Below are 21009 nucleotides of genomic sequence, written 5' to 3' on the forward strand. Positions count from 1 at the left end.
GGGTTAAAATAGTACAAGGCATGGCCCAAGAGTTAGAGAATCTTTGACGTCAATTTCATGCTCAAGTTAGGATAAAATGTACCGGCACTCAGGATGCCGGTTCTTTTAACTGTAATATCCATTTTTATCGGAACATGTTACAAAATCTGATATATCGTAATTTTTAAGGCAATAATTACCATGAAATCACTGAATAACCCTAATTTGGATAAGAACTACTAAGTAGAACCCCATAAGAACTACTAAGTAGTACTAAGTAGAACCCCGAACCACACCAGGGGGGTATACGGAGATTAAACGCAAATTATTACATTAAATATTTAAACTAAAAATGCAATAAAATTTTTTCAAATGACAGTGGTGGTAATCAGTTAAAAGTGAAGATTAAAAATCAATAGAAGCTAAAAGCGCTGGTGAAAATGTAAAGAAATAAAATGATAATGCTAAAGAAATTAATGACGAAAGAACTCTAATTTAATAAATATTACAGTGAAAATTACTTTATAATATTTTACAGTAAAAATAGGTTTTGTGGATGACGCACTCTTGTGACGGTACATTATACCGTAATTTGATCTGAAATTTTTTTACAGAGCGGGCTAATCATGGTTTTTCTCTGCCTGTAATGCAATGTTCCACATAATGGGTTAGTTCCATCAAAAATTCTAGGTTGACCCTACGCTTGACCAGAAGTTCTCTTGTCCTTTGGTTTGAGTTCAAAATTTCAAGGCTAATGAGTCGAACATTGATAGTCGCAAACCAAAAAATGGATCAGTAGTTCAACGTGAGTTATAAATTCAAATAAAATACTTCAAAATAAGCATTTATTTCCCGTTTTCGAGATTTAGAAACGATATCTTAAGCTAAAGCAGACTAAATTCAAAACAAAAATATTTTATTTGAAACTTTAAAATCATTAGAAAATGACATTTTCTTAAACTTCAAAGTTCCCCCTAATATCCCCAACTGTATCACAAACATTGATCCTAAATGATGAAATTTAATGTAATTCCAGCCATTATAACTACATGTATAAGCTCGAAAAGTTTATTTACTTCCAAGTACGATAAATTTTAAAACGACTGTACTCCACTTCCTAAACGGATATAATATGCATTTCAAATTCCCCCATCTTAAAGATCGAACGATTTACACTCCAGCCCAGAGGGGTTGATGCTAATAATCATCAAATTCCAGTAATCTTTTCCACCTTAAAAGTTTCGGGCATGAAACAGTTCAGTTTAGAAAATCACCGCTTTCTACATATATGGAAGTCGTCCCCCACGCTTACCAAAGTGCATCCTTTTACTTTAAGAACTCACTTTGGGAATTTGAAGGGGATGGTGGGGAGCTGAATTTCCTGTACGGGAAGCAATCACTTTTTCGCGGTTAATTTCAAATTTTAGGATTGGGGGAGGAGAGGAAGAAATCCATAGAAGCCAACTTCCATCACCTTTTGGATGCCTCATTTCCGATCTTGGTGGGGAAAGTGTTATATTCTTCAATCCAAGATGGCTCAGTGGGGACCGCTCTGAGAGTTCTATATTCCATTCGGAAGAATTGAGGGACGGAGTTTAACGATGCTTTGCTTCTGAACTGTGGTCGTTCAGAACGTTTTAACTCATGTCAATCCTGGTATGAACGATTATCTTGCAGGTCTGTGGCTCTGCTGATAAAAGTATTCAAGTCGTATTCACCAGAAAATAAGACTGAAGCTGGTGTACTTAGATCGGTATCTTCTGCTTTGAAGGAGAATTTTTTTTTTTTTTTTTTTTTTTTTTTTTGGCGTGAAAAAATGTACCAGATTAAAGGGCCCTGATCATAATTTCCGTATTTGTGCATTTTATCTTGGCATCGGGTGAATTTAGCTAGATATATAAAAAGTCTAATTTTGAAATGGCTTGAAATATGTGCAAATGTGGGAAGTGGAAATTTTAATACATTTTACTTCTGAATATTTTTTTATTGAATTTATGTTCATTTTAGTTATTTGAAACAAAGAATGTTTCAACTAAATCATAAAAAATTTATATAATTATAATTTTTTTTTAATAAAACATGTATGGTCATTTGATACTAATTGACAAAATCTCTAAACGTTTGCGGTTTTCTTAACTGTTAATTCAGGAACAAAATTTTAAAAAAAAACTCTGTAATCGTCATTTTACTTAATAGAATTTTGTATTTCATATAAATTTTAACTAAATGAATTAATTCGGACTAAACCCTACCTAACACTAATATGGAACTTCATAATTTTAATTGTTTTGAAACACCAAAAATGCATGTTTTAAACAAATTTGGAATTTAATTTTCAAGCAGCATTTTTTTTTTCATCTGTCATTTCACTTTAATTTTGAAAACGTTCCGTGCGCTTACCAGATTGCTTTTGAAATCTCCCTATGAATAATACACTCCTTAATTTATGAAATAGAAATATAGAAAATTGAACAAACACGACTATTTCGAGCTATCAAATTGTATGAAAAGATTAATATTTCTATTGATAGGAATATTGTTGCAAAAATTACCCATTTCAACAGATTTTTATACCTTTTAGAATGGATTTATAAAAGAACTCAATTTGAATCACGGATCATACGAAGCAAAATTTCAAACTACAAATTTAATTTTCAATCAATTTTTTATGAGCTAAAATAAAAATGCTGCAATACTTGCTATTTATTTGACCATTTATTTTTTGTTAAAAAAAGTAATGTCATAAATTAGTAAATTTATTAATTAAATGGGCTAAATAGCCAGTATGGTTAATACAGATACGACAGAAATAGATATCTTGCACATATTAGTGTAAAAAATGGACAATTAAGATAGTAAAAGCATTAAGATTGACAATTAAAGCTCCAAGTTACCAAACATACATTTTTGATTAATATTGTACAGAAAAAAAATCAGCTGTCAGTGTAGGGCAATAGAAGACGATTGGAGTTGCTGACATAATGTTCTTCTCATGGGAAACTTTATTAAACTTTATATGATTCCTACCATTCAATAAGTTTGAATCAGTAAGTTGTTATTTCTTTTACTCCATTGTTCATTGTTCGGATTTCTTTTTTTTTTTCACAATTGGGGCAAATAACTAGGATAGAGTATTTTATCCTGGAGAATTGGTAATTTCTAAGAAGATAATGGTAATATTAGAATTATTTTTATTTCTAATGAATACCTAGACTGCAAAAAAGAAATTGTGGATGTGGTGTACACCGAAAATGATGTCAACTTCTTTATACCAAACATGATGCACAAAAACATCTGCAGATAATGGTGTTATCAAAGATGGGTGATAAAACTACATCCGGCTGATCAGTGTTTGATCTGATTAGATCTGATCTGACAAAATCTGATTAGAATTAAATGTTATGAGATTTAGTACAATTAGCAGATATTTAAAAAGGGTAAAATATAATTATCTTTATTACGCAACAAAAATTATGCATGCATTTTGTAGGAGTGAACATTTGTTTCTGTAGCTTGCGGAACAACAACAAACTTACGCTATTTCAGACTCAATTCTAAATAATATATTGACGATATTTAAAGTATATGAATGCTTGTTGTTATTGACGTATGCCTGTTAAGGCAGAGGGGTACGATTGTAAGTGCTTTCCAGTGGCGCCATCTATGGCCTTTTTTTCTATTAAACTTTTTCAAAACTTTTTCAAGATTATACAGTGTATGTATAATTTTGAAAAAGTTTAATATCAATAGCTACAAACAAATATGTTCTAATCTGTTGCGAACTTTTAAATTCAGCAAATGTTATATTTCAAAATTATATTTTAGCTTAATTCATAATTACGATATGTTTATTATCTATTTTAATTTCAATAATACGAACTTAGTGGATGTACATATTTACAATTTATATCCTTAATGCGAGTATTTTGATCTAAAGATCTGATTTTTTTGAACTATGATTCAATCTTCATGGTTCATGGGATGACCTCAAATACTAATTAGCTAGTGCAGACAGTATTTTAAGAAACGAAATCAGTCACAAAAACGTACAAAAGTACGTTTTTGCGTTTGAATAAACCTATTTTGATACTTTTGCCTTTGAATAAACTTTTTTTGACACTTTTATGTTTAAATAAGCATACCTTTTTTCCTGTGGATAGTAATTTTTGACTCCTTAAATAGAGGGAGTAGTAGCTCATTTATTTTAATAAGAAATTTAAATAAATTATTTGAATTTTTTAAAATTCAAATTTGCTCAAATTTAGTATTTTGACATTTAAAAACACGCAATTTAAAATGATAAAAAAACATTGTATACTTTGAAATTCTCTTTTTCCTCCCAAATAAAACAAACAATTAAAAATAACCTTAAGAAATTATATTTTGCTTTAACTTATTTTTGCATAAATGAGTTTTATAATTGTGTTAAAAGAATTTTGATTCTCTAAAATAGCTCGAAAGATTTGATAATATACGTAAAAAGGGAAATAAACGTTAAAATCTTAAACTTTCAAAACCTCCTCTGACTACACTATCGCAACCATATTTTTTATACTGCAGTAAGGCCTTCACATTTGGCTTAAATGTGGTGACTGCGTTTGTGTAATATAGCCTATAACATCCATTTCAAAGCTTGAATAAAAGTGACCTTGTTGGCATTAGCATTCGATTTAAAGACACCAAAAAGTTAAATTATGCAAATTAAGTGATTAAATCTAGTTACGCGAACGGGAATAACTTGGAAAATGAACCATTTGAAATAAAAGACCATTGATACTTATAACCAAACTCTGAGACAAGGAAAAATAAATAAATGAATAAAAAATAAAATAAAATTTCAAGTTTGTGCACTATAGATAATACCACCACGCATATTGCTTCATATTAAATTTCTTCAGTATGTTCCTCCATTCATAGTGCCACCAAGTATGTTTCTCTTATTGTTATTTTGCCACTGTTGTCACTATCCACATAATTTTGCTTCGTGCATCACTCCATATATAATCTCATAACATGCTTTGAGTCATATATTATATTACAAAGCGTATTGCTTTACTCAAAATTTCACAAGTATGCGTCTCCACACATATTACCCACACATGTGTTACCCCATACACTATTTAACTATGTTTCTTGTTCCAAATATAATTTAACCACTTGTGTTGCTATCCACAGAATTAATATACAAGCCTTGTTCTACACTTAATTTTGAAACTTGTGTTGCTCCATAATTGATTGCACCACTTTATTGCTCCCTACATAACTCTATTATTATTGCTCCATACTTAAATTCATCACGTGTGATGCTCCTTTCATAATTTTAACATGCCTGATGTACCACACATAATTTTACCTCAGGTTGATCCGACTTTAATCATATTTAAGGCTTCATACATAATTTCCGCACGCATGTTGCTTCGCCACTTAGAGTAAAGAAACTGTATCTAACTTTTGCCTTTTGATTAGTCAACCAATAAAAACATATAAGGTAAATTCTTTTATCAAATCAAGGTAAAAAGTACTAGCACCCTTGTTGCAGGGTCCATAAAATCCATTTTACCGTAAAATCAATTTTACCATAAAGTCCTTTTTTTTACTGTAAAATATTATATCGTAATTTTGACAGATGGCGCATGGATTTACAGAAATTTTTCTTTAATTAAAGAAATTCAATGATTTTATAGTAAATATTACTGCAGAAATTACGATATATCAGATTTTTGATCTTTAAAATCTATAACATATTCCGATAAAAATGGGTTTTTACCGTGTTTTTTACAGTGTTCATTATACTTACGGCGACGTTTGGAAGCAAGACAGTAAAAATTTATATAAAATCAGCATATAAATTAAATAGTCAGTACTTATATCTTTCGAATTATTATTTTTCGAAAAACGACCTAAAAATTTCGAATCCGTTAGCAACAGCACACCCCTAACTAAATCTGATGATCATGAAACCAAATAAACTGCAAAGAATGGGACAAAAAGATCGACAACTGCTCTGCGGGAAGCACACCTCTTACTACCAACAATGAAATAAGATATCCATTTTATGCCCCGGTCAGCTTTTGGTCGAGGGCATTTTTTACCCGGGCACACTTTACAATTCCGCCTCCCAGTCTCAAAAATCTAATCTTCGTTTCGACTACTGGAGGTAAAAACGTTCGGCAAAAATGATGTTTTGGAAAGTTGAAGTCGTTTATATGGATTTTGTAAATTTTATTTTCTAGCCCACTTCCTTTTTTCTGCTTATCCTCGTATCTGGCTTCAATTCTGGGTGCGAAGCTAAAATTGAAATATAGTGTTTGATTCGCCCACAAGAAATTTTAAATTCAAAATCTGAAGATTTTGTTCAAAATTTATGGCGTGTATATACATATAAGCATTTACAGTTGAACGTTTGAATCTGAAATCATGAAATATAAGTGTTCTAAAATATAGCATTATGTCAACAGAAAATTTTAAGTTTGAAGGAAAAAACTAATTTTAAAATAGCTACACAGAGAAAAGAAGTATGGTTAAAATAGCCAGAATATGATAGAATTTTCCTTGTTTGTGGCACTATGGGGACACCAAATAGCTCGCTGATTTTTACCGAAGCGCTTTGGTAATGATTTAAGTAAAATCAACAATAAAATATGGATTTATAATATATGAAAAAACTAGTAAAATTTGATAATTTAGAGAATGAAATCCATTTATTCGAACAAATTTACTAGGTTTTTAACTAAATATGTACAATAATTTAGAAAATTAGAATTTCCCATAGACTGTAACCATATGAACAGAAAAATTACTGATGAATACTTAGATGAATAGTTTAAATACCGTTTCTATTGATTTTCATTACCAGACTTGTGTTTTTTAATGTAAATGTCATTACCATACAGTACTGCAATATTATCAGATTTTTTTTCTCCGTGTATATGTGCTTACTGTCATAAATATTCAATATTTGTATATCTTTTACATGCTTACTGCCAATTTTTGAGAAATGCACCTACTGGGAAGTTTTTTGACTTCCTGAATGTTTGCGAGTTAAAATTAGTAAATTCTTGTAAATAGTATATGAGAAATTACTAAAATTCCTTTGAAAAACCGATACAAATATTTAATGTTAACTGAGACAAAATTTATTTGAGTCTACTCTCTATTTACTAACATTTTCTGACAAAAACGTCTAAATACAAAGTTTTTATGATATTTTATAAAATTCCCTTAAATAAAATTTTTAAAATAATTCAATAAATGTCCTATTATGACATTATAAAATTTTGTTTTCGTAATTCACTAACAATAGGATAGCATAATGCACAGTTTTGAATCTGAAAAATGCGTTTATTCTTTTAATATTTTAAGCTATTTTATCATTAAAAAAATACAAAGTTTCTTGCATAATATTAAATTTGATTTCAAAATAAAGGGTGTGAAAGATTTATTATGCGTAAAAATAATTAAACTATTATGTAATTTTATCCATCCAAACTTCCACTATCATATTTTATACAACAATTAACGAAAATTCCAAAGCTCTGTATTAATTTTTGAAATTGTTATAACTAAGGCCCGGATTTTGATGACATTTGCATTTTTTTGCATTTTTTGCATTTTTGAACATTTTTTGTCTTTTAGAGCATTTTTTTTTAGATTTATAGGGCATTTTTCTTTAAATTTTGGGGCGTATTTTGCATTTTAATGCATTTTTTAAAGTTTTTTGTTAATTTTTTCCAATTTTTACTGTTTTTTATCAATTTTCATTATTACACTGGCTTCCAAACAATGAAGAAAATCTATGGAATATTAACAGGTGAAGCAAAATCTTTTCAAATTGAAGAAGAATTGTAAGTAAGTGAGACCGTCTTTTTCAAGTACGCACCTATAACATCAGTCGACGTTGAAAGAAGCTTCTGCAGGAATGAAAATTTACTTTCAGACAAGAGACGCTCGTTTACATTTCAAATTATCAAAAAAGATTTAATAATCCAATGTAATTCTGATATTTAGTAATATTATGAGATGGAGGTTGTTATATCCATTAAAGTTTCTATACAAAATAAAAATATTTTGGTGTCAATATATTTTCCTTTTTTTTGTTATTTTAGGATATAAAACATATTTTTTAAACCTTAATGAACGTAGAACAAGTATTGCATTGCTTTATATTTTTTAAATGACTCATAATAATTTTAAAGACCAAAATATTTTTTTAATACAATATTTTTGCATTATTTAAGGCTTTTTTTGCGCAATTTTTGCATTTTTAAGGGCATTTTTGGCCCTTTTTAAGGGCATTTTTTAAGGGCATTAGTTGAGATTTTTTAGGTCATCAAAATCCGGGCTCTAGTTATAACATTTTAAATGCAAGTATATGAAAATTAAATGCATAGCGATGTGATTTAAATAACAGTTTAGAAGACATATCGGTTTATAAGTTTTTCTGACAATTGTTGCTAGCGCATTTATTCCATTATCATCTAAAAATAAACCGTGCTTTGTACTTATATCTCAGAATTAGTACATTGAGAGTTTTATTTAAATATACCCATCCCTGTTTTAGTATTTGCGAGTCAAAGAGAAAACAAACGCTATTATACTGTAGAAAATTCCAAATCAAATAACGGTATAAAATACCCGCACTTAAACTAAGGAAAAATCCTTTTTTTTTTTCTTAAAATATGTATTATACCGTGATTTTTACAGAATTATTTATTTAATTAGAGTGATTCAGTAAATTTACGATATTACTGTAAAAATTGGGGTACATCAAATTCTGTCACATGTTCCGGTAAAAATGGATTTCATTGTAAAAGGTACCTAAGTGCCGGTACTTTTGACCGTAAATTTGCCCCGAAACTTTTTACCCAATAAAATAAACATTTTAAGATTTTGTAGATATATTTAAACTTGATCAAATTCGTAAACATATAATAAAAAATTTATCATTTAATTGGAAATGAAGTACTGTGAAGCATTAAAACCTTTAAAAAAAGACTATAGTTACTCAGAATACTGATGGTACTAAATACTATTTTAAGATCCAAAATCGTACTGTCACAGAATTGAACAAGAATTTTTTTTTCTCCACGGATGGGGAAACTTGACCCTTGAAATATTATGACTCTTGAAAATAGGGTACCAATAATTTACGCAAGAAGGCTGTCTGAAACATGAATCTATTAGAGTTAACTTTTGCCATCTCAAAGAAGTAGTACTTATAAAGTTTTGTTTTATTTCCACTGATTTCCTTCAAATTTTGCGATGTTTCAAATATTAAAAACTACGTTGATTTAAATGGTGTGAAAACTTTATAACCGCTTGCAAAATTGTTTCGATACGCTTTATTAACGCGTGAGATAATAAGACATACTCAATAAGTGAAATTAATATTAAGAGTTCTACATTTTTAACCTGTGTCCTGACTAAACTATAGGGCCATATTATCCCCCCCCCCTTATACCGTAAAAACTATGTTTGTGAAAAAAATATATAATTTTGCGCTTGGTTTCTTAACTTAAAATATCACGTTCACTGCAGGTTGTGTACTGGAACATAAAAATCCGATCAATAATTCAAAAATTGATCATGATGTTTACTTTTTTGTTCACTGTGTATTGATTAATCTCTAACTTTCAAAGTTTTCTATCTCATATTTCTCTTTTTATTACTTTTAAAAAAAGCATCCGCACCATTTTTTAAATTAAACAAATTCAAGTATCAAACTGTGTGGTTAGCAACATTTAGCATTTGTTTTTAAAAAGAATTGCTATTTAAAAGAATTGTTATTAAAATTAATTAAAATTGACAAATGTAAGAAAAATAGTCGTTAAAAAAACATTCAAAAGTTCTAAATCTCTTAACCTTTTGGGACAAATGAGACACCGGTGTCCCTTTTTTATGTATTTTTGCAGCTCTTATTACAAGCTAATTACAGGCGTTTTTAAATTATAAGAAAGAGTCTAATAGTTAGTAAGAAATATCTGTCAGTTTAACGGAATTATATTTGTTCTAAAACATAAAGTAAAAAAAAATAGTTAGAAATCTTTTTTTGCATCCAGATTTAAAATTTTAACAATAATTAATTTTTTTAAATTGATGATATTTCAGTGATGAATAACTGCTTCTCTTTGATCGAAATACCTGCCAATATGTGCAAAAATCTGTTTATTAAAAGTTCTTCGTCAAAAGCTTAAAGTTCCTTAACGAAGAAAAAATAAATAAATATTCTTTTGCTCCATAAATTAGATAAAAGCATAATTTTTTCACCATTTCATAGAAAACTAATTACTTAATATTATAAAAAAACATATTAGTAAAAAATATCAACACTTTAAAAATGTATTTTATGTACCACCATAATATCGATATAAAATAACTGTATATAAATTTTAAAAAAAATTCTTATGCATTGCATTGATTTGCAAATAAATCTCATCACTCCATCACTACCAATATACATTAAAAATTCTCTACAGACATTACAAGTCGAAGCTTTGGGCAATAAGTACCATTAATGATGTTACTCAACAAATAACCCAAGTATTACAATGTATAACGTTTGATGCTCAATTTATTTAGAAATGGGTAGTTCCTGATTTTGGGAAAAGGTGCTCCCGTATTCATTCCTGGAGGGCATTTGCAACCCTCATATATATAGAGCTCTAATCCCCATTTCAAATGCAAAATATTCGCACATTTTCTCCTCGCGCGGATGGCGGAAATCTCTGCATACTAAGAGGACTGCATTTAAACCGCCCTCAAACAACCACCACTGAAAGTTTTGCAATCCAGAAAGATTATGCATCCTCTGTTACAAATGATATTGCATTATTTAACGAGCTTTATTTCAGAAACTGTTTCACATAAAGAATATATTCAAATATATAACTACTTTTTAAAATTGTACCAAGCTATTTTTAGAGTCGTACGATTTGATGCATTTAAATAAAAGAAAAAAAAGGAATTTTATAACATTAAATATTAAAATTAAGATTTTGTCGGGCCATAATAAATTAAATTCAACTTCTTAATGGAAAAATTTTTCATTTCAATTTTTGCTTTTACTAATCTTGCTATAATTTTGAAGACATCTACTCTACTCCTCTTTTGGTCTTCGATTCCATTCAAGTCAACGGGTTCATAGATCTGATATGACTTGGTCAGGCCAGATGAGGATAAACAACAACAACAGCAACTAATTTAATCGCCAAAACGGACACTCTATCTAATTTTAAGCGCCCACCGAGGACCGATCATAAGGACATGATTCCCAGCCGAACACAGAAGTCAAGCATCACTGGCTGCGGTCAGTAGGTGGGTAGGTGACCACATTGATCAGCTTGCGTAGGTACCGAAGGTGTGTGGAATGGGTCCTCGTACCGTAAAGTACTAGATTTCGCACGCAGGTCATCAAGCTACTAAAGCGGAGGGTTCATTTGTCCAGGCCCATCTCCTCTACAAGAGATCAAAAATACGATAACATGCCTTTGGATCATCCTCAAGGTTATTTCCCAATCCGCCACCAATAGCCCTTTGGGCAGCTCTAGCGCGTGACGTAAATAAAGTATCTACGTATCTAATTTTACATTCGCTGTCCGATTTTAAACTCCCAGGCACCAGTTGCTTTAGTAAAATGCTGAAATAAATATTGTTTTTAAGGTAATGTTTTCGTTACAATATCACTAGTTATGTGCGTTTACATATTCTCTTTTGTCAAAATGTTGCGAAGTTAAAACAGTTTACGTCAATAGAGTATAAAACGTATCCACAATGCACATTGCCAATATTAAAACTAAAAAGAAAATATTTTGCAGTATTATGTCAATTCAATTTATTGATTTATTTCGCATAGCCCTCATTAATAATTAAGCATTAACGCAAACAGCAATTAACACATTCACCCCTGAATCTCATTCACGCCTATTTTTGAGTACTTGAAACAGGTAAACTTTTATTTTCCATCTGCATATTTTTGAAACCAATGATAGTTCTTTTTCTAAACCAAATATTATCCTACAGCTTCAGTGCCTAGGGATTATTTAATCAACAACTAACTTTACTAAACACGGGAAATTTAATGTTAAATTCCCTAACTCAATATTAAATACTTGCATCTCGTTGCTCCATCTCTCTGCACTCATTTAAATTGCTGGTCCGAAACCAATTCCGGAGCATGCTCTCAGAGAATTTCCGTACAAGCAATATACACAAAACCTGGTTCAACCATATTTTAACTATCCCAAATCAGCCCAGGTTTACGGCAGTCGCTCTCTTTAGACTTGTAACGGGCTATGACTGTCTGGCCAAACACCTTTTTAGCATAAACATTTTTGACTCTCCTAAATGCAAGCTCTGTCGCCTTGGGGAGGACATGGACTTGCCCCATATTTCCGTCTGTCCTGCGCTCATCTCCACTACTGTGTGTGGACGCTACTGGGAAGCTAGGGCCCGTATGGGCTAAGCATGTCACTATGCATTCAATTCTATTTATCTCTTTTTGCCTTGTTTTTCTTGTTATTTTATCCTTTTTGTTCTTTTAAATTGGCCTGCCATTGGAGAAAAAAAATTTTAAAAAAATATTAAATACTTTTAATTTTTAAATTCATTTCATTCTTGTTTAAATTATGTCTCTGTAACTAAAGGTACAGTTATGAGTTCTTGGATCCCTGTGTTCCTTTTCAAAGGGATTCAGTTGCTTACGATGTCATTTTATAACTGACACGCAGCCAGATGTTTGTAGATAAGTAATGAAATCCGAAACTTCTTTTAATTTTGCACACCAGCGTAGATCTAAACAAAGAAACCAATTTATCATTTTCATGAAACATATATTAAAAATATCTTTGTTTCATCAATGCGAGAGCAGTTAAAAATTACCATATTTTTTGGACCACTTAATTTTACTCTTCGCATATTTTTCCATATCTCGAGAACTTTTAAAACGAATAAAAAAAAAGTTACCCGCAATTATGGAGTTCATTTGTCCAAAGATAACTTGTACCTGGAAAAAATAAGTCTTAATGATTTAATATTGTATTTTTTATTCTTTTATTTAATAATAGTAAATAAACTTGAATTGTAAAATATACTAATTTTTGCATTGCTTTAAAGTACTTAACTATAAGTTAAAAAAATTCCAAAATTTGAACATAATCGATCGAATTATGATCTAAATATTTATGTTTATAATGTCGCTTATTTAATATTTAGTATCTTGAGATATTCAAACTAAGAAAAAAATTTTAGTAAAAACATCGTCAACTCCAATTCTTATCGAATAACTATCAAAAATCACATATATGCTTTTCTAAGTATTAAATTTTTACTTATTTTTAAAAAAAATTTCACTTTTAATTTAAAATATAGTAAGCTGATTAATCATCTAAATGTCAGAAAAACATTGACTATGCCTAAAAGGAATATTATACAATAAATAAATACAATAAATACCATACGTTTTTTCTTAATGAAACCAAATTAGGGAGAAATACAAAAATGAAATTTAAATGAATCAATAGGTTTCATTGCTTAACTCTAAGGAATCATAATAAAATTAACAATATTTTACAGTTAATTTCAACTAACTCTTTACTACTTGATAATCCTTACTTTGGTAAGAATTCCTGCCCTTTTTGGTGTTTCTATGGAGCCAAAATCACTGTAGAATTTATCACATTTTGGTAGTTTTGACCATATTTCTTTTATCAGTTTAAGAATATAATTTACATTTTCCCTATTGTTTAAAAAATGATAAGTTTGCTAAAGAAAATTCTTCTTATAATTAAATAATTTATTTTTGGATCATGCAAACCGTAATAAACTAAATTCAACTTCTCTAGGAAAAAAATATGCTTTATTTGAATAATAGTTTTTGCCAAATCCAATAACTCATAAAATTTATAAAAATAATGCGCAATATATATTCAATATTTCATCTTAAAGAAAAATTTATTTGTCAAATATATAGAAATTCAAAGTATTGAATTCTATGAGCTTAAAATTTTATTTAGTAGCGAATAATTTCAACTTTAATTAATCTACAAACATTGTCAGTCGTAACAATCCATACGAAATTCTCATTCAGCAATTATTCTCCAATTTGAAATCAGATTCGAAATCTATACAATTTCTAAAAGATTTAAAATTGAATTCATTATTTTGAAACATATCTCCGAAGGATTTAAAAGGAATTATCTCCCTTAAGTTAAAATTTACTTAGCCATGCATGTAGACTAACGCCAGAAAGACGTAGGCCTTGTCTGAAAAGGAAGAGATACGTATATTTCAAAATATCCCTTCTTGGAAGATGGGGACTTATCGCCTAATTCTAATTGTTGTCCAATTAATTGCGAGATCTGAGAGACGACCGCCTAGTTATCTATACGCATTTCTCTAGCCTTGTACCAACTGTGAGATTTTCTAACATTACCGGAAGGCATTTATTGGATGCAGTATGTGCAGAGACTGAAATGCTTCGACATTGTTGACCACTTCAGTATTTGCTGTATTTCAAATACATTCTGTACGCCAGAGTTGGCCGTCGATTACAGTAATCGATTACAACTGTAATTGATTACAGATAATTACTGCTATGTAATCAATTACTTGTAATCCCGATTGCATGTAATCATGATTACAAGTAATCAGAATTTTTGATTGCATCAGAGTAGAGAAAAAATGTAATCGATTACATTTTTCACTTACAGTAATCAATTACTTGTAATCATGATTACAAATTTTGATTACAACTGTAATCATGATTATAATACTCAACTACATTAATCAATTACTTGTAATCATGATTACAGCTGTAATCAAAATTTTTGAATTTTGTAATCACGATTACAAGTAATTGATTACTGTAATCGACAATTGTAATCATGATTACAGCTGTAATCAAAGTCGTAATGACGATTACAAGTAATTGATTACTGTAATTGTTTGTTGTAATCACGATTACAGTTGTAATCAAAATTAAGATATCTTGTAATCATGATTCCAAGTAATTGATTACTGTAATCAAAAAATGTAATCGATTACATTTTTGTCCAACTCTAGTGTACGCTGCACTTCAATGTATGCTGCCCTCAAATATATTAATACAAAAGCAATATTAAATTTAGTTTACTTAAAATTAAAAATTCTATCATTCAAAAAGTATAAACCTAAGATATTAAAAGCAATATGACCGTTAATATACACGGAGAAAATACTTCTGATAAAATAATCCAATTGTATATGTTTCTAGATATTTCTAGTAAAAAAAGCGCATTTTTGGTAAATAAAGCCATATATGTATAAAGAATATATGTAAAACCATTCATTTGGAAATTTTTCTGTTTATATAATAAGTATTTACTAAAAATTTTCGTTTACAAAGTTATAGTTCCCACGTTTAATAAATAATACAAAACTGAAAAGCGAATTTAACTGAATAAATGATTTTTATGCCATGCCCTCGGTATCATGATAAAATTATCAGAACTTACCAAGTTTACCAAATTTTATTACTCATTATAAAAAAAGTTTTTTTTAATGTTAATTTTACCGAAATCATTACCAAAGACCTTCGGTAAAATTTAACGAGCTTTTTGGTGTCTCCGTAGAGAGAGGCAGAATCATGGTAAATTTTACCACATCCTGGTAGTTTCGGCCACATTTTTCCTAGAGTACAAAAGGCGGATTACGGATTTGTGCCATTGTCAACATTATTAACCACTGCTATGAGTGCAATAGTTGAAAATTTGAAAATGTATCCAAATTCAAAATATGGCACCCAGACAAAAATGATGGAATTTTAAGGTTTTGGTAATGCTTTATTTAGAGTTTATATAGTAAAGAGGAAATTATTAAAAGTATAAACTTTTAAAACTGGTTTTAAATTTCAACAACACTTAATACAGAAACATCTTAAGATTTCAATAATACATTTTTTTAACGACAAACATGTTAAATCAGAATTTGATTCCCACTTAATTCAAGCGTAGCATTTACAACATTAAGTTGCCCTATTTTATTACCTAATTTCATTAAAATGTAACAAAATGAATGAGGTTGATTGAATGATTGAATATGAATGATTGAAGGACTTTTTGTTGAGATGTGGATCCCAGATTTACACTGAGAAAAACGTGTGGTCAAAAATATCAGAACATGGTAAACGTTACCTTGTGTCTGGTTCTAAGAGAAAAGCTCGAAGCTTCCCAAAAGCTCGGTAATTTTAATTGAAGCAACTTTTTTTTATATTGATTCTGGAAAAATGAACAGCAAAATATGGTTTTATAATATGTGATAAAATTTGATAAATGTAATGAAATTTTTTAAATTTATCATGATGCCTTAGAACATGGCGGTTAAATTTATTCTTCAATTTTGAATTTTTTGTTAAATGTGTGGTAATAAGGATTATGGTTTTGAAAAACCTAATATCCAGTAAACCGTTATTACATGAATTGAAAAAATAATGGTATATATATACCGTATATTTTAGTTTAATTAATCAGAATTAATTTAGCTTTATTAAACAGAATGTTTTTTTAACAAAGATTTTTTTTATTAAAAACAATTTCTCCATGTATTTTTTGTTGTATTTGCGAGCATAATTTATCTCTTTTTCGGACTACTATGTCAAAGGAAAATTTTAGGATAATTGATAAAATTTTAGGATTTGATATATAGTTTTAAAAGGGTTTAGACTAATTCCTACAGTGCAAAATTATGAATACCATTTGCACATGTAAACATCTTTTGAAATGCAGCTTGATGCAATTTGAATCCCTAAAATTGAAAAACTAAAAAATAATCAAATAAATCTTAATTTTATGAAATTATTTCGCAATCTCTAGCCCCAGAAAAAAATACGCAAGTACTTATAAAATATTCTTGATTTAAAATATGCCGAATGTAACAGGTCATAATATTTAAATTACAGCGCATTACAAACCTAAATAGTATCTTGACATATGGTAAAACACTTCTGTTGAAAAGAAAAATGTATCTGAAATTCTAGTAGGTAAGATGACAATATACAAACATATATAAACAAACATATACAGGGCTGACTAGACAGGGCTAAAAAAGAGAAAAAAAACGAGTAGCAAAACTATTCTAGGTCTATTCTTTTTCAGTAGAAGTATATTACCGTTATTAGTCCTTATTTTACTCAGTAATAAAATATAAATTAATTTGTAAAACGTATTACTGTGTACAAGATGTTATGACTGTTGGTAAGCCCTAGTAGTCCTAAATATTTTACTCCTACCCAAAACAAGTTAGAAAATAAATAATTAAATTACCCGTTTTCCTCTTTTGAATACCACACTGAGAAAAGAAATCTGGTAAAATTTACACTCTCTGGCTCTATGGAAACACCAAAAAGGTCGGTAAAAGGCTGTAAAATGTTATAAATTTCAAAAACGTGATAAAATTTGATATTTTCATCATTATACTTTAGAGCATGTCATAAAAACCATTTCTTCTGTTTAATAAAGATTTGAATTACATCTCAATTAAGAGTTATTCACAAGTATCACTCTCACTTTTGCATTCACTTTTAAATTTCCATTTCTATAATTATTGTATTCTTATGCACAGCAATTGAAGTTAGTTTTTTTTTTTTTTTTACAAAAAATAAGCGTGATTAAAGGAATAAAATCGAATAAGTTATAAAAATGTTTAAAAGCTAGATGTGTTTTATAAATTTTATTTGTAATTAAACTTTAAATGAATGTTTAATCAGTAGTTTAAGACATTTCTGAATAAAAGTTCCCTGCCCTTTCAGAAATTTTACATGCTTCGGGCATGTCGAGCAATATCGTAGCAATATAGTTTTCGGAAAATATGTCGGGCAATATAGTTTTCTAATCCTGCTGTATACATTATTACTGCAATATATTCAAATTATTATGCTACGCATCAATGGTTTAAATATGCGTCAAGTTTATTCAAAGTTTATATAAAAGTTTATATAGTTTAGAAACAACTACTATAAATCTACACGAATGCTGGGAAAAACTTTTTTACCATCCTAATATTTCAATCTCCTTAATATTTTAAAGTAATAAGTGTCCTAACTCTTCCATTGAGTGCTTCAAATTCTATCCCAATATGTAAACTAATTTTTAATCAAATGTCTGTTTTTTATTACTTTAATTTTCCTTTTATATTTTTATTTTTACTTTAAAAATTATATTTTTTGAAACCTTATCCATGAAAACACAAAATGGTTTTTAAATTTTTTTTATCTAATAATCAAACACAAAAACATCACACTGTCTAAAATTATGGGTTTCTAGCAGCGTAAAATGAAATTTAGATAATAACTAAAATAATAATAGTTATAGTATAGTCTGTATTATTAAATTAAAAATTTTATGATTTTTTACCCTTAAGCATTAAAACTCGATTTTATTGTAATGTAATGTCAAATGAACTTATAGTGAGTGCGAATTTTGTATGTCTCTTAAAACACAACGTAGAAAGCTTTAATCCCATAATTTAAATTAATGTTAAAATGATTCGATATAAATTTAATTCTTCAGTTATAAAAGATGTTTTACATAACGTTGCGCATAAAATTTAATATTCAACATTACAATATTCAATTTTTAAACAGGGTTTATTTTTATATCTAAGAGCATTTTTACTGTCGACCAAATTCAACTGGTTAAGAAATAGACGGTGGGAGAAAATTGTTTTTGATTTAAATCATTTACAGTTAATATTTACAATGATATTTACTTACTCAACAGAAGAATCTTTACTATATGGGCAACACAGCTGTTATTCTAGATTTTTTTAACAAAGCTTAATCTAATATTTCAGTACAATTTTGTAATCAGCATTTTTTAAAAGGTTACTTAATTTTATGTATTTTTCTGTCTGTTTTTCATCACAGTGGTCTTCTAATCATAAAGACACGGTTCCCACTGACATGGTTCCCAGTAGTGGCAGCTGTTAGTGGGCGGGTGGGTGACCACTTTGATCAGCCTGTGAAGAAACCGAAGAAGTGTGTTGTCGGTCCTCGTTAAACTGCTGTACCGTCTAGTGCTCGACTTCGCGTCCTGGTCGTCAAGCTACTAAAGTGGAGAAGCCATCTTCGTTGATTATAGAAAAATTTAAGACAAATGTAGTTCAGATGTTTTAATTCTGTAATAGATACTAAATTATGTTATTAAATACGTTCTTTTGCTTTAACAAGATATTATATTTTTGCGATATATAATTATTTTGTGAATTTTTTAGAAAATGTGAAAAAATAATAAGTGTATTGAAATTAATGAGCAGTAGTTAAGCACCTAATTTAGATGGATGGAAATTCGCATGTAAATACGTAATTCAAAGTAATGAAATTATGATTCGATCTCGAACCCATATTCATAATAGCTTAAACTTTCTTTGCTGAAATATAATCATATCTATGATGAAATATGTTTGCACAATGAAGACGAAAAATATAAACAAGTAAGCAATAAAAATATTGTGCAATACAGTTGAACATGAATTTGTGAGGAAAATGTGATTATTTGAAAAATCAGTTAAATAAAACAAAAATAATGAACAGGTTGCAGAAAATTACTATTACAATAAATGTTTTGTGTACTCAAAATTTTTAACAATTTCCTATTATTTTTTGTTTGTTATTTATTCTTTTTTTTTCTTTCTGTTATTTAACTCTATGTTATTTATCTTTTTGAACTTAAGGCAATTTTTTTATGTTATATGCATATTGTACATCTTGAACTTCTTAATTTTAAAAACGCAGTCAGATATAGAAAGTAGTATTTATTCCTATTTTTCATTTCTGTAGAAGTAAAATTTCTTTTTTGTTGTATGCAGTGGCCAAAAATGTCTGTGATCAAGTATTCGAAGATTTCCGTTTGGTAATCCCACTGGCTTGCGTTTGCTACTAGTCTTGCTTTACTATAAGATGACTTGGAAGCTCCATTCAAAAGGGATTACGTTTGTGGACGTATTATGGAAATAGATCCCAAACTAATGGACCGGAATTCAGAGCACTGGATATTATGGAAAGGTATTTCTTGCATTTATCTAGGCCTCAAGCTTACTCACTAATTGCGTGGATTATAAAGTGTAGGAAATTTATGGCGATACGAGAGCCATGTTCCGAAAAACGATTCGTGAAATTTTTAATAAAGACATCCTATATAACACAAAAAAAAAACTAATTTATATTTCCTAAATATTTTTCTATTCATGGCGTGTATTTTAAAGAGTCTCCAAAAATGTTTCTGACGTGCGGTATTGGGCACTTAAAATGTTGGTATTGCATAATATATTTCTGTTATATTTAATTTGCTTATTTTTACTGGTAGTACTTCTTTATGAATATAGATGGCAGCACAATAAATTAAAAACTTGATTTTATAATTAATATCTAATGTTTTATTGGTAAGTTTTACAGTGTATATAATGAGATTCGAAGTGAAAAGTTAATGGAATTTCAAAAAGAAAAATATTCTTTTTTTTTAAAATCTAATTTTTTCAGTTTTGACTTTTTTAATAATAGTTAGCTCTTAAAGTTGAATAGATAGCACCACAATACAGTTTTCGTTTTGGAAGAAAATATAAGAGTATGCAGTGTATTCAATAAATTCTAATGCATAACAGTTAAATTTTGGCGTATAATTGAAAAAATACGATGCGAAAAGAACTTCGATAAAAAAAATGCGAAAAATAGTGAAACTTTGTGCGATTTTTGTTGTAAAAAATAACCGACTTTGGATCGTCTTGAAATGATTCTGTATGGTGAAAATCTTGATAAATATTTTTAATGTCATTTGTGATATTAAAAGCATCTCTTAAATATTTACATTTCACGCTCATTGGTGATTAGTAGTAAAAGAATACAAAATATTTAATTCTATAATAATAGAACTTTCATAATAACAGTGATGAGTAGGTAATCAAAGTGCGTCATTGATCTTAGAAATTAACTAAACTTTTTATCAATATGAATTTTATATTTTAAATTCTTATTTTTACAGCATATATAACCTTTAAGGAAAAGAA

General features: G+C 28.9%; 1 long non-coding RNA gene across 2 annotated transcripts in view; it reads left to right on the top strand.

The window, feature by feature from the left end:
• The window catches only part of LOC122269141 (uncharacterized), a 151327-nt gene that overhangs the window by 12437 nt on the left and 117881 nt on the right, over window positions 1–21009 (top strand). For both annotated transcript variants that reach the window (XR_006225000.3, XR_011636991.2), the window contains exon 2: window positions 19816–20011. This is a non-coding gene — a long non-coding RNA (uncharacterized LOC122269141). The remainder of the gene's footprint in view (window positions 1–19815; window positions 20012–21009) is intronic.

Source organism: Parasteatoda tepidariorum, chromosome 4 (genome assembly GCF_982258835.1).
Source record: "Parasteatoda tepidariorum strain Cologne lab strain chromosome 4, Ptep-v5.0, whole genome shotgun sequence".
Taxonomy (NCBI): Eukaryota; Metazoa; Arthropoda; class Arachnida; order Araneae; family Theridiidae; genus Parasteatoda; species Parasteatoda tepidariorum.